This window comes from Rattus rattus, chromosome 6, assembly GCF_011064425.1.
Source record: "Rattus rattus isolate New Zealand chromosome 6, Rrattus_CSIRO_v1, whole genome shotgun sequence".
Classification (NCBI taxonomy): domain Eukaryota; kingdom Metazoa; phylum Chordata; class Mammalia; order Rodentia; family Muridae; genus Rattus; species Rattus rattus.
Genome location: NC_046159.1, coordinates 31,032,293 through 31,045,258, shown reverse-complemented (window position 1 = coordinate 31,045,258; position 12,966 = coordinate 31,032,293). Strand labels below are relative to the sequence as shown.

The following is a 12,966-nucleotide window of genomic DNA, read 5'->3' as shown; positions in this document are numbered from 1 at the left end:
TTCTAAAGGTTAGTCAAGACAAAGCAATTCCTATTTGTGGGGAAAACTGGGCACCCTCCTAAAGTTACAATTGTGCTACAATGTTACATACTGTGGCACAGTGGCGAGTTTCTCCTTGGCTTGAAAGCAGGAAACAAAATAAGGTAACTTGCATTGACTGATTTATGTTGCTTTCTCTTCTACTTGGCATTTACATGTCTAGTGTCATCAAGCTGTGCCCCACAACCCAGGGGGCTGGAAAATAATTTCAGAGTGGGTGCTCTACTACTGAGCTACGTCCCCAGCTCTTGCTCTGTTAAGACCGGGCCTGATTGTCTAGCCCAGGCTGGCCTTGAATACCAACCAATTCTCCTTCCTTCACTTCCGTGACTGGGATTACAGTACGAATATCTATGCAGCCTGACATGTTTCTTAGTCTTTTAAGATCACAGAGAAAATGAACTGTTAGTGTAAGCTACCAAATGATACTGTCATTCTTTGTTTTAGAAGCAATGATGGTTCTATTGATCAGAAATGTAACTTGCGAGGGGTTGGGGATTTAGCTCAGTGGTAGAGCGCTTGCCTAGCAAGCACAAGGCCCTGGGTTCGGTCCCCAGCTCCAGAAAAAAAAAAAAAAAAAAGAAATGTAACTTGCTCTTTTACCTCCTAAGTGGATTTCCTGAGTTAGCTACCTAAAAAACATTCGAAAACAGTTCCAGGTTCTGAAATAAGGACTGACCAACTATGAGCCTATAAATTACCCTCTCACATTACTTGGAGAATGCTTTATCTCCTCTGTATCAATTATACACGACCATTCCTGTTTGCAGATTATCTCCAAATTATTTTCTTAATTATTTTTATGTGCATGGGTGTTTTGCCTAAATGTATGTATGTGCACTCATGGAAACCAGAGAAAGCATTGAATTCCCATGGGAGTGGAGTTATGGTTGTGAGACACCAGGTGGGTGCTGGGAGTTAAACCTGGTCCTATGGAAGAGCAGTTAACATTCTTTAACTGTTGAGCCATCTCTCTGCTTCTCTCTCAAAATTTTTAAAAGGCTTTGGGAGCTGAAGAGCTGGTTCAGTGCTTAAGGTCATTTGTTGCTGCTCTTGCAGAGGACTAAAGCTTAGCCCCAGCACCCCTGTTAGGTAGCTCACCACCACTTGTAACTCCAGCTCCGGAAGGTCCAATGTCCTCAAGGCAACCACCAGCACCTGCACTCACATCCGAAAACCTACACAGAGACAGACAATTTTAAAATAATGAATACTGCTGGGCAGTGGTGAAGCATGCCTTTAATCCCAGTACTCCAGAGGCAGAGGCAGGCAGACCTCTTAAGTTCAAGGACAGCCTGGTCTACAACATGATTTCCAGGACAGCCAGGGCTACACAGAGAAATCCTGTCTCAAAATAAATAAACAAACAAATAAATAAATAGGTAGGTAGGTAAATGAGTAAGTAAATATTTTAAAGATCCCTTGAAATAATGAGACACTTCATCTAGACCCACTGTCTAAACCTATGAAGGAAAGCAATGCACTTCTGAACTACTAACCAATGCAACTTTCAAAATACCTCTCTGCCTCAATTTGTCATCTCATCAAAAATCTTTTCATTTCCCAGCAAAGGAGGAATGATTTAGATAAAAGTGATTTAGTATCAATAAATAAATAAGCCAGGCTGGCACTGAGGAGCCAGAAGAAATGGAGCTCTTTGGGCTCAGGCCAATCTGGTCTACTGAAGCCAGGCCCAGGCTGGAGGGAGGGACAGGGAGGGGAGGGACAGGGAGGGAGGAGGGAGGAGACAGGGGGAGGAGGGAAGGGGAGAGGGAGAGGGAGAGGAGAAACACAAGGGATGGAGAAAAAAATCTTAGGGGTTAAAGTGCTGTTCCTTCCAGAGGAACTAGGTTCAACTCCCAGCACCAACATGGCAGCTCACAGATGTCTGTAACTCCAGTTCCAGGGGATCTGACACCCTCTTCTGGCCTTTGTAGGCACCAGACACACTTGTGATGCACAGGCATACACTCACACAAACACTCATACACATAAAACACAATAATTAAATATTTAAATACTATAGGAAATAAATCCTCCTAGTCCAGTCCCAAATTAAACTGGCACTACTAGGAGGCTGAAGCAGGAAAATCTTGAATTTAAGGCCCACCTGTGTTATACAGCCAGACCCTCTCAAGCTCAAAAAAAAAGGCCAAATAAGGTTAGAAAAAAAGGCTCGACTAAGAGCACACTGCTTCTCTGAGGATCTGAGTTCAATTCCCAACGCCCACAGTTCATATTCACCTGTAACCCCAGTTCAGGGGGATCCAACACCTTTTGCCTTTGCAGGCACCTGAACTCACATGAACACAATTAAAAATAGTTTTTAAAGGAGCCTAACTAAATAAAATTACATTAAAAAATAAAATGTTTTAGATCTGAATACCTACAAAGCCAAAAATCTAGTAATTAGTTTGAAAATACTAATGCAATTGAGCATACATTTTGGGGGAGGGAGTTCACAAAGTTCCTGCTGAGCAAGCATGAGCTGTTCTGAAGCTCATCTCATCTCATCCCAGTTAGAAAACAGTAATGGTCTAGTTTGCACAAGTCTTATGCTACAGTTTCTCAACCAGTCCAAAAGGGCAGTCTCATGCATTGCAAGGTGGTCAGTATGTGTCAATATTTTGAATTTCCTCATCAACTCTTTCTCAATTTCTGGCCACAAACTGGTGACTTCATCAGATGACTGGCCAACACAGGCTTAAATAAAGAAATGGACCAGTCTACCCTTCTAAATGTTAGCAAGCAGGAGCTACCCAAGTATCAGAAGCAGATTTTGTTGTTTTGAAGTGTAACGGATTTTAAAATACAAACTGAGTATGAGCTAGTTCAGAAACAATCATTTTCACAGTGAAAGATGCCGGGACCAATTTCATTTTTAGCTTTCACCACAAAATGAGCTTTTCATTATCTGCTTTAAATCTTTTGAACTGTTTTGGTTAGCCAGTGGGTGGCTAGTTGGTTGGATGCAAGGTTGGCTGACTGATCTTGAGTTTCACTGTGTATGTCAGGCTGGTCTTGAACTCATGATCCTTCTATCTCAGAATCTGAGTGCTGGGACTGATTGTCAACGGCAAGCCCAAACTCTGGCTTTCTTTGAACTGTTTTTAAACTCAGTTTTTCTTTTCATCTCCAAATGAGTAACTGCCTTCTTCATTTAGGTAGTAACTGATAATTTTTAAATGAACGATCATTTACAAAGTCCAACATAAGCACATATAACAAAATACACAAAGTGCAAAGTCTGACGCCCACAAAATGAGGCTAAAATGACTAAGTGTGAGAAGGGGAACAGCAAAAGCCACTGTTATCTCACTACAGCTTACCAAATGGAAACACTAATGACTTCATTTCACATTAAAATCAGACATTTTTGTGGTAAACCTTACATACACAGCAAGTAGTTCTAAAAATTAGTCTTTTGCAGAATGGTAATGCACACCTTTAGTCCCAGCACTCAGGAGGCAAAAGCAAGGAATCTCCGAGTTCAGTGCCACCGCAAGATTTGCACCATCAAGGGATACAGAGTGAGATCCTATTTCTAAATAAGTAGGTGAATGAATGAAAAATTAACTCCTCTCAAACCAGCAAGACAGATCCACAGGTAAAGAAACTTACTGCCAAGCCTGACTATCCAAGTTCAATCCCCAGGTCATAAAATGAGAAAACTGACTTCTGAAAGTTGTCCTATACAATAATAATTTTTAAAACGTTGTTTAGCCTTTCTCATGCAAATGCTATCATATTACACCTGTAATTCCAGAACTTAGAAAGCTGAGGTAAGAGGAAGAAAAGCTCAAAAATGAGAGTTTGAAACCAGCCTGGGCTACTTAGTCAGAACTTTATATCAATTTGAAGGGAAAAAGGAAGCAACTGCAATGGTTTGGATATGAAGTATGCTTCCATCTCTGCTGAAAGGCTCTTACAGTGAAAGTTTGGTTCACAGCTATTGATGTTCTCTTGGGAAATTCTTAAAACTTTAGAGAGTAGGTCACCAAGGGTATGTTCTTAGAGCCTATATTTTGTCCCAGGCCCCTTTTTCTGCTTCCTGTCTACCATGAGGCAAGTAGCCTCCCTCCACCACATGAACTGTGATGTAAAACATGGGAAATCTCAACAGTCCAAAGATGGAGGCCAGATGACTAGGAGTTCAAGATCATCCTCAGCCACAGAGTCCCAGGACAACTTGAACTACAAGAGATCTTGTCTCAAAAAATCCACATGTAAGTTTAGTGTTGGTGGGCATGATAGCACAACATCTGGAATCGCAACACTCAGGAGACTGAGACAGGAAGAGAAATGCAGGGCCAGCCTATGGTTACTCAGCACAAAACGTTGTCTTACAAAACAAAAGAGGGGTTGGGGATTTAGCTCAGTGGTAGAGCGCTTGCCTAGCAAGCACAAGGCCCTGGGTTTAGTCCCCAGCTCCGGGGGGGGAAAAAAAAAAAAGAAAACAAAAACAAAAACAAAAAAACAAAACAGCACCAGTAAGATGGCTCAGCAAAGACGCCTGCCACGATGTCTGAGAACCTCAGCTTGATCCTGGGGATCTACTTGATAGGAAAATATACTCCTGCAAATTGTCCTCTGACCTTCACCGTGTACACATATATGGGGGCAGGGAGGGGGGGAAGAGAACAAACGAACGAACTATAAACAAGTAGCATCAGGTGTTGGGATTTCAATTCACTCTCAAACAGCCTGGTCCCTCAGCCTCTCATGAAATTTCCTCACAAATATCAATAAATAAACATAAAGAAGAAATCAGTCATTGGAGTTTATTGTCTAACAAGATAAGGAGCTCACAAAAAAAGGTCATAAAGCAAAAGGTCAGAGACTGACTCTCAGAGGAGCAAGAACAAGCAGTAAGCTCAGCTAAGCTTCTCCATCAGACCAAATCCTTCACAGTAAGAACTTGCACTCATCACCCTGTACCATTCAAAATGAGTGCTCGTATCTACTATTACTTTAAAAACAGCTTTTAAGACTAGCAAGTGCTTCAGTGGTTAAAGGTGCTTGCCTGATGATCTGGATTCAATTCCCAGGACTTGCATAGAAGGAAAGAATATAGTGCTTCCTCTGACCTTCATTCTGTGCTGGACAGATGGGTGAGTAATTAAGAGTATTTACTATTCTTGCAGAAGACTTCAGTCAGTCCCAGCATCTGAGTCAGGTGACCAACAATTACCTGTAACTCAGCTCCAGGGGGGATCTGGTGCCTCTGGGATTCCTTAGGCTTCTACACTCACATGCATGTATCCCCACAGGCACATGCATGCACATAACTAAATCTTAAAATAATAATGACTTTTCGTAGGCTATGATAACAACACCTGTAATCCTAGCATATGGGAGACTGAAACAGGATTAGATCAAGGCTAGATTTGGCTATATAATGAATTCAAAGCCAGTGTAGAATACATAAAACCCTATTTCAAAATTTTAGAAATTTAGTAGTTAAAGAGATGGCTCCATATCTTGCTCTTACAGAGGACCCAGGTTCGACTGCCAGTACCCACCTGGTTTAATTATTACAAGTATACACCCATCCATCCATAATTCCAGTTCCAGGGAATCCAACAGACACCTGTAGAATGCACATACATGCATGCAAGTAGAATGTTCATATACATAAAGTAAATAAATTATATTAAAATCACTTTTAAATCTGGGGCAAGAGGTCCTGGGTTTGATACTTAGCACCACACAAATTGGATGGGAAGGCTCCTGTCTATAATCCCAGCAACTGAAAAGTAGAAGAAGGAAGATCAGAAGTTCAAAGCCATTCTAGGAAGCATAGCAAGTTCAAGACCAACTACATAAGGGAATAAAGGTTTAAAGGAGAATAGTGGAGCAGGAAGGGTTAAATGGGGTGGGAACAGAAAGTAGGGTACAGTAGGGATCATGAGAAGGACCTTTCTAGCACTATAAAAACTTTCTAAAATATCTGCATCTACACACACACACACACACACACACACATACACACACGTTAAAATGTTCTATGCATGCATGGGGGTGGGTGGTACATGCATGTGAGTGCAGAAGCACCCCCTGGAGTGGAAATACAAGTAAGTAGTAGACACAGAGGCTAACTAATAAAAAACTCTGTACCAGAAATGGCTTACTACTCTTTGAGCTATTGGCCAATGAGATCCCATGGACACCACCCTCCCAACAGTACAGGATATTTTCACTACTCTTGGATATCCTCCAAAACTTGATGGCAAGACCCTATTGCTAAGGTCTTGAGTCAAAGGACATGGTGAAATTAAGCTGGTATGTACCTGGAAGCTTCATCCTTATTGGCTAGCTTTCAAAGGGTTGGAGAGTGCTGTGCACAGTACTAAAGGAGAAAAGCAAGCTACAATAATGACTAGCCTGGCAGGACAAACCCACTGGTGCAATGGTGGCACAAACAGCATGTGAGTAACCAATCACTTTCTGATTGGATTTTAAGTCCATTATTATGCTAAAAACCCTACAATTAGATAGGTCATAGACCCTAGGGGAAAACTTACTACTATTGGGTTGCTAAAAGAATACAGTATTAAACTGACTCTTTAAAAGACTTACTGTTACATAGAATACATAGTGCAATGTATCTCTACAGCCTCATCTGAGAGCTTCTATTTGCAGTAGATCACTGTGCTGTGTGGATCTCAGCAGTTGGGACAATATGTACAAAACCTTTGCAAACTAAGTCAGACCAAATCCCAGCAGGGTGAAGGGAGATGAGCACATAATCCCACCCCTAGCCATTGTCAGCTGCTGGAAAAAGGAGAGACTCTCTAAGAACCCCCTGGTAAGTCAACCACTCTCCAGTAGACAACCACACATCCAAGAATATTTGGGCAGCACAAATTGGTATTGAAAGATTTAAAAAAGAAAAGACACCAAGTTGGATGTGCAGAGGAGTGGTGAATCCGAGAAGAGTTGGAGAAAGGGGTGAATACAATCAAAACACACTGTATGAAATTCTCAAAGAGCTAATAAAAAGACAGGTATGCTATGCGTGCCTACAATCCCAGCACTCAGAAGGCTGAAGCAATAAAATTGCCATGAGGCTAACCTGGGCTTCTGTCTAAAAAACAATAAACACATCAAACAAAAACTCATTAAGGGGGATGGGGATTTAGCTCAGTGGTAGAACACTTGCCTAGCCCTGGGTTCAGTCCTCAACTGGGGGGGAGGGGGAAACCCCTCGTTAAGACATAACCATTCCAACACTGATGTATTGGGCTGAAGAAAGGCAAACAGACTAGCAGTGTTAATGGCAATATTTGCCTGGTCCACGTAAAGCCCTAGGTTTAATCCCCAGAGCTGTACCCACAAAAACAGAAAAGGGAGATGTTTTGCCCAAACATCATGTCTCATTACAGAATCAAGGAAAAAAATCAGAGAGAATTTTTACTTCATAGTAGGCTGGAAGGAAATAAAGAGGGAGAACTTAGTGACTCAACCAGTCAGTGCGCTTACTCTTGCTACTGGACTGCATTAAACAATAGACAAAGGAAGATGAAGCATGGCAATAAGCAGGGGATGCCTTTAATGTCTGACAGACAGACAGACAGAGACAGAGACAGAGACAGAGGATGATGACTCTACACAACGTGGACCACACCACTTCGCTGAAGGAATTCACCATATAAGAGTTCACTTAAAACATTCTCATTGCCTGTTGTTTCCCATTCTTTAACCAAAAATGTAAACATAACCAAATCACAAGGGTTTGCAAATTCTAAAATAGTTCTTTTAGAATTGTTAATCACCACCCAGCTAAATCCTTTAGAACCTGATCTAAAAATAAAACTGTGTCAAGTGTTCTTCAAAATATACTATGTACACTGAAATGCAATGCCAATTAACACACTGAGCAATTTAAAAAACCTTCCAATAACCTGCACCAAGCTAAATAAATAACAAAGAAACACCATCCACTTGAAATTCCCTTCAGTTAAACAGAGATTCTTCAGAACAATTTCAGAAGGTAAGCATCTGAAATCACTAAGTGTTGAAGCACACACCTGTAATCCCAAATCTCAGATGACCGGAACAGAAGCATCACAAATTTGAGGCTAGCCTTGTCTACATATACGTATTTAATACAAGCATGCATTTATTTTTTATTTTATGTGTATGGGTGTTTAACCTGCATATGTCTATGTATTATGTGGTTCCTTGTGTCAACGAGGATAGAAGAAAGTGCCAGATCTTCTAGAACTGGAGTTACAGACAGACAGTTGTAAACCTCAATGTGGGTACTTAGTGGCCAAAACCCAGGTCCTCTGCAAAACCAACCAGTGCCCTTAACTACTGAACCATCTCTCCAGTCCTGAGACTGTGTATTTAAAAAACAACAATTGGACTGAACAATGGCTCATCACTTAAGAGTACTTATTGCTCTTACAGAAAATCTGATTCAGTTTCTAGAACCCACACAGCAGACAACTACCTGTAATTCCAACTCCAGAGGCTCCGATCCCTCTTCCGACCTCCACTGACACTGCACGCAGTGATGCATATACACTCAGGCACGCAAGCATACACATGTGTACAATGAAAGTAAAAACACAAGTGAATAACAAAATAAAATAAAAACAATCACCATAAAGGGGCTAGAGAGATGAATCAGTAGTTAAGAGTAGATCTTGCAAAAGACCTGGTTTCAGTTTCCCGTATCCTAACCCACATGCTAGCTCACAACTGTTTGTATCCTCAATTCCAGACCATGATGCCCACTTCTGACCTCCAAGGCACCGGGCATATATGTGGTTCACAGACATATATGCAGGCAAAATATCCATACATATATAATTAAAATTTTAAAAACTAAAATTAAATCATTGAGAGCTACACAAATAATCTGGGAGCAAAGAAATAACAGAATGACACAAACACTACAAAAATTAAAAGTGTCAATTTTAACAAGCAATTAAAGACTTTTTACTCACAACTTTGAAGACCAAAATAAAAGAATCTGACATTACTATCATAGGATTACAGACAAGAATTTAGACCTACCCCATATCAGTAGAATCTTAACATAAATATTTAGTGTTATATTTTGAGCCCACTGGATAAACAATTAGCAAGTTCACCCATCCATATGTGTACATATTAAAAAAAAACAAAAACAAAAACTCAACAACCTCTTCCTAAAGAATCTACACCTTTAATCACAACAGTTGGGAGGCAGAGGCACGGGAATCTCTGTGAGTTCAAAGCTAACCTGGTCCACGTAGTAAGTTCCAGGTCATCCAAGGACTAAACAGTGAGATCCAGCCAACAGAAGAAAAAAAGAAAGAAAAGAAAGAAAGAAAAACAGAACCCAACATTTCTGATTTTTCAAGAGTGGGAGACCCTGATTTTTTATGGTCTAGTTTCAACTTTAGAAAAATAAAACAACATTTTAAGTTGAAGCCTGATTTGTATGGTTTCATAACCCCTCTCACTGTTACATTTGTTCACTGTCTTTCAGAGACAATATTTAAATTCTGATCTGCAAGTCAACATTGGGGCATGTTGCTAACGGGCAAGCCAAAGCATTCTCTCATGGTTTTAGGTAGCAGGTAGGTAAAGAAGTTTTGTCTGAATTTTAACATTAAATAATCAAACATTCACTAATAGACTTTCTAAAAGAGCAATTTGAAGTTAGTCATTGTATTTCCATTAAAAATACTTAGTGCTTCTGCAAATATCAAATTAACTTCCTAAAACTGTCAAGTAGTTTAATCATCAGAGAAAATTGACTTGAAGCCAAAACCAAGTGGGTTCAGAGCAGCTGTAATGCAGTGTCATTCTTAATTTTTGGATACTTTTTGTCATAAGTGAAAGGTTCTCAGTCTTTTTACTACTGGGCCAAATCCCTTAAAATGCATTCAAAAGCCTTTCAGTCAAGCCTCTACTTCACAGGCATACAAGGTCCTTTCAACTATTGACAAGACCTTAACAAAGCTGCCTGATCCCACTTCAGGGCACAATCCCAGCCTTGCAGACCTGAAGATAAGCCTTCGAACAGAAACATCAGCAGGTTTATTTTTCCAAGTATCCAGTCTCAGCTAGGTCAAATGTTGCTGCTGGATTTTAAACAGCTTACTTAGCCCTTGAAGTGATAAGAGTAAAAACAAATCAAAAGAACCTCAGTGTTTTTCAGTGGTTCACAACACCAAAGTTTTGGAAACTGCCCCTGATGTCTCTTCACTTCTAAATAGCTACTTCAGCATAAGCCTTAATCAAATTAGCTATTTTATTAGAATTACAAAATAAAATGTTCATGGGGCTGGAGACTTAACAAAGCTGCAACCTGGAAACTCAGTCTAAAGAAAAGTCTACTACATAAATAGGATTCATTAAAAAATACTTTCATGCTACACTTTTCCAGGTGTTTTCTATAATCTGCCAAATTCTATACGTTTGGGGAACGTGTGTTTACGTGGTCAGCAGCGATTTAAAACTCAGGAGTTAGTAAAGAATATGTTTATGACCTCAGTATTTTTGAAGGCAGGTATAACCTTAGAAAAAGCTGCAAGAGTATCTCTGAAGAAGAACCAGTGAAAAAGCACTAAACATTTCCTATCAATTACCAAAACTGGTTAGCTAGACTTAACAAGGTAAATCTTGTTCACTACCATAGCAGGAGGGGAGCAAAGCAGCAACCCGCAAGAACTAAAAATTCACAACATGAAGTTAATTAACAAACGAACTAGTTCACTATCCATCACACAGAACCTTCGCAACTGTCAATTTTCCTTTTAGACCCTGCCGTCCGCCTACCTGCACCCCACATTTACTAACTGCTCCCCAAAATCATCCTAACTCCTGAAGGCTACGCCCCTGTGCCTTGGTGCCAGCTGTTTGTTCCCCCGCTGACAATGTCCTCCCCGCTACCTCACCTAGCGAACAGTCCTTCCAAACTCCGCGCAGAAGCAAGCAAGGAACCTCTGGGTTTCTCTATTCTGCACCTAACTGTTCTAAATCCCAAGAACACTTGGGAAAACAAGCCTTATCACCGCGCATTGTTTTCACGCCCCGGGAGCTAAGTCTCCACAGACCCCACAGGACGCAATGCAGGCATCCATACGTGCCCTGAATTCATTCCCCACTTCTATACACAGACCTGGCCCATTCCCCAAGACCCGGTCACGTCTCAACCCGGAAAGAAGAGATCCGACTGTCCCTCCAAACAAAGAATGAAAACCAGAGGCACACCCTGGGCCCTAAAGAGAGAACAATGAATGAACACGGCCACCTCGCCTCCCGTGGTGTCCCAACTCCGCATCCTTCACTGGCTCTGCAGAGCCTGGGAGGCTGTCGCTTCACACAAAAGGCAGTCCAGCTCCCAATCTCGAGCATCCCTGGCCTTCCATTTGGAAGCTCCGGGCGAGGTCCCACGTCTTTGTGACGGGGCACTGACCCGTTTCTCGCTGCCGTCCCTGATTCTTCTCGTCTTCCCTAAAAGGGTGTCACTTAAGCGAAGCAGCCCGAGAGGAGGTGCAAGGCCGGGCTCCCCCCACTTCTGCGGCCCGAGAGAAAAAGAATGAGCCCATCCCAGTGACAACCCAGACACTGGGCAGCTCTAGGAGGATTTTTTTTCCCCATTGCCAAAATATGAGGAATGCTCGCTGGGCACCGGAGTGGCGCTGGCACATTTCCGAGAAACACTGGGAAATCTGAGCAGGGGTGTGGAAACTGGCTCGCCGGCCATGACACCCAGCCCTCGACCGACCCGCCACCAGGATGACAGCGGCCTGGCGGACCCTACGCCCCGCGGCCGCACCGTCAGCCCTGCGGCCTACCTGAGGGAGCCGGGCAGCGCCGGGTCCCGTAGTGCAGCGACAGCGGTGGTTGAGAGAACGGGTTGCGGTCACATTCGGCGTGTCCCCAGCCCGGGGGACGGGGCCCCAGGAAGGCCCCGCATCGCTGCACTAGCGCCCCGCGCCTCAGGGCACGCGCCCCAAAGCTCGGCCAGCTGGCCCGTCTGAGGGCCTGCGGAGAACGGCAGAGAAGCCTTCCTGCTTCAAGCTCGCTCGGTTCTAACTCCCGCCATCTAAGATGGCGGAACAAGCACCCGCGATGAAGACGCTCTCAGGCTGCGGCGGCGAGCTAGCCCTGCGCTCGACACTCGTCTCGGCGACCTGCGGCGCCGCGGACTCACTGCCTCTGCGCGAGCTCCTGAGCTCGGCTGTCCGCTTAAAACTTGGCTCGGGGATCTATCGCTCGGGCCTGGAATCTGGCCCCGCCTCTGGAGGCGTGGCCCTCGCGGTACTGCGGCCGCCATTTCGGGGCTCAACCTGTGGAGGCACAGTAACTGCTTCTGGTCGGAGGCCAGCGGTAGTGGGCTGCAGCCTTGGTCCGGCCACCCGCGAGGCCCTCCGAGGACCAGACGCGCCAGATGACACACAGCCCAGGGCCCAGCTTTGGTGCTTCCTTCCGAAGTTGACATCCATGGAGAATGGCGGCTTACGGGTTTTGCGGGAAAGCCCTCATACTATATTAAACCTCAGGTTCCACATTTGTATTGCAGATCGAGGGTTCACTGTAGTACACCAGATTGACCAAAAACTAAAAGTATGGTGTTGCACACCTGTAATCCCAGCGCTTGGAAAGTAAAGGCAATAGGATCAGGAGTTCACAGCCATGCTGAGCTGCATGAGACCCTGTCTCAAAAAAAAAAAACAAAAAAACAAAAAAACAATTTAATAAAGATGGAGAAAAAAAATAAAATTGATGCGCCAGGGGTTGGGGATTTAGCTCAGTGGTAGAGCGCTTGCCTAGGAAGCGCAAGGCCCTGGGTTCGGTCCCCAGCTCCGAAAAAAAGAACCAAAAAAAAAAAAAATTGATGCGCCAATATGGCCCACGGAAAACTGAAGCCTGTTGTGCGCCTTCGTACAACCCCAGTGGACTAGACACCTAAAGGACAAT

The 12,966-nt window shown here is 43.2% G+C and overlaps 1 protein-coding gene across 2 annotated transcripts in view; it reads right to left on the bottom strand.

Moving 5' to 3' along the window:
* Window positions 1–12,124, bottom strand: part of Raf1 (Raf-1 proto-oncogene, serine/threonine kinase) — a 60,620-nt gene extending 48,496 nt beyond the window's left edge. Inside the window, exon 1 of one of the 2 annotated variants that reach the window (XM_032905868.1) lies at window positions 11,841–12,124. The gene's annotated coding sequence lies outside the window, so the exon portion shown is untranslated. The remainder of the gene's footprint in view (window positions 1–11,840) is intronic. The other variant, XM_032905869.1, reaches the window with a different exon arrangement.
* Between the last annotated feature and the right edge of the window lie 842 nt (window positions 12,125–12,966).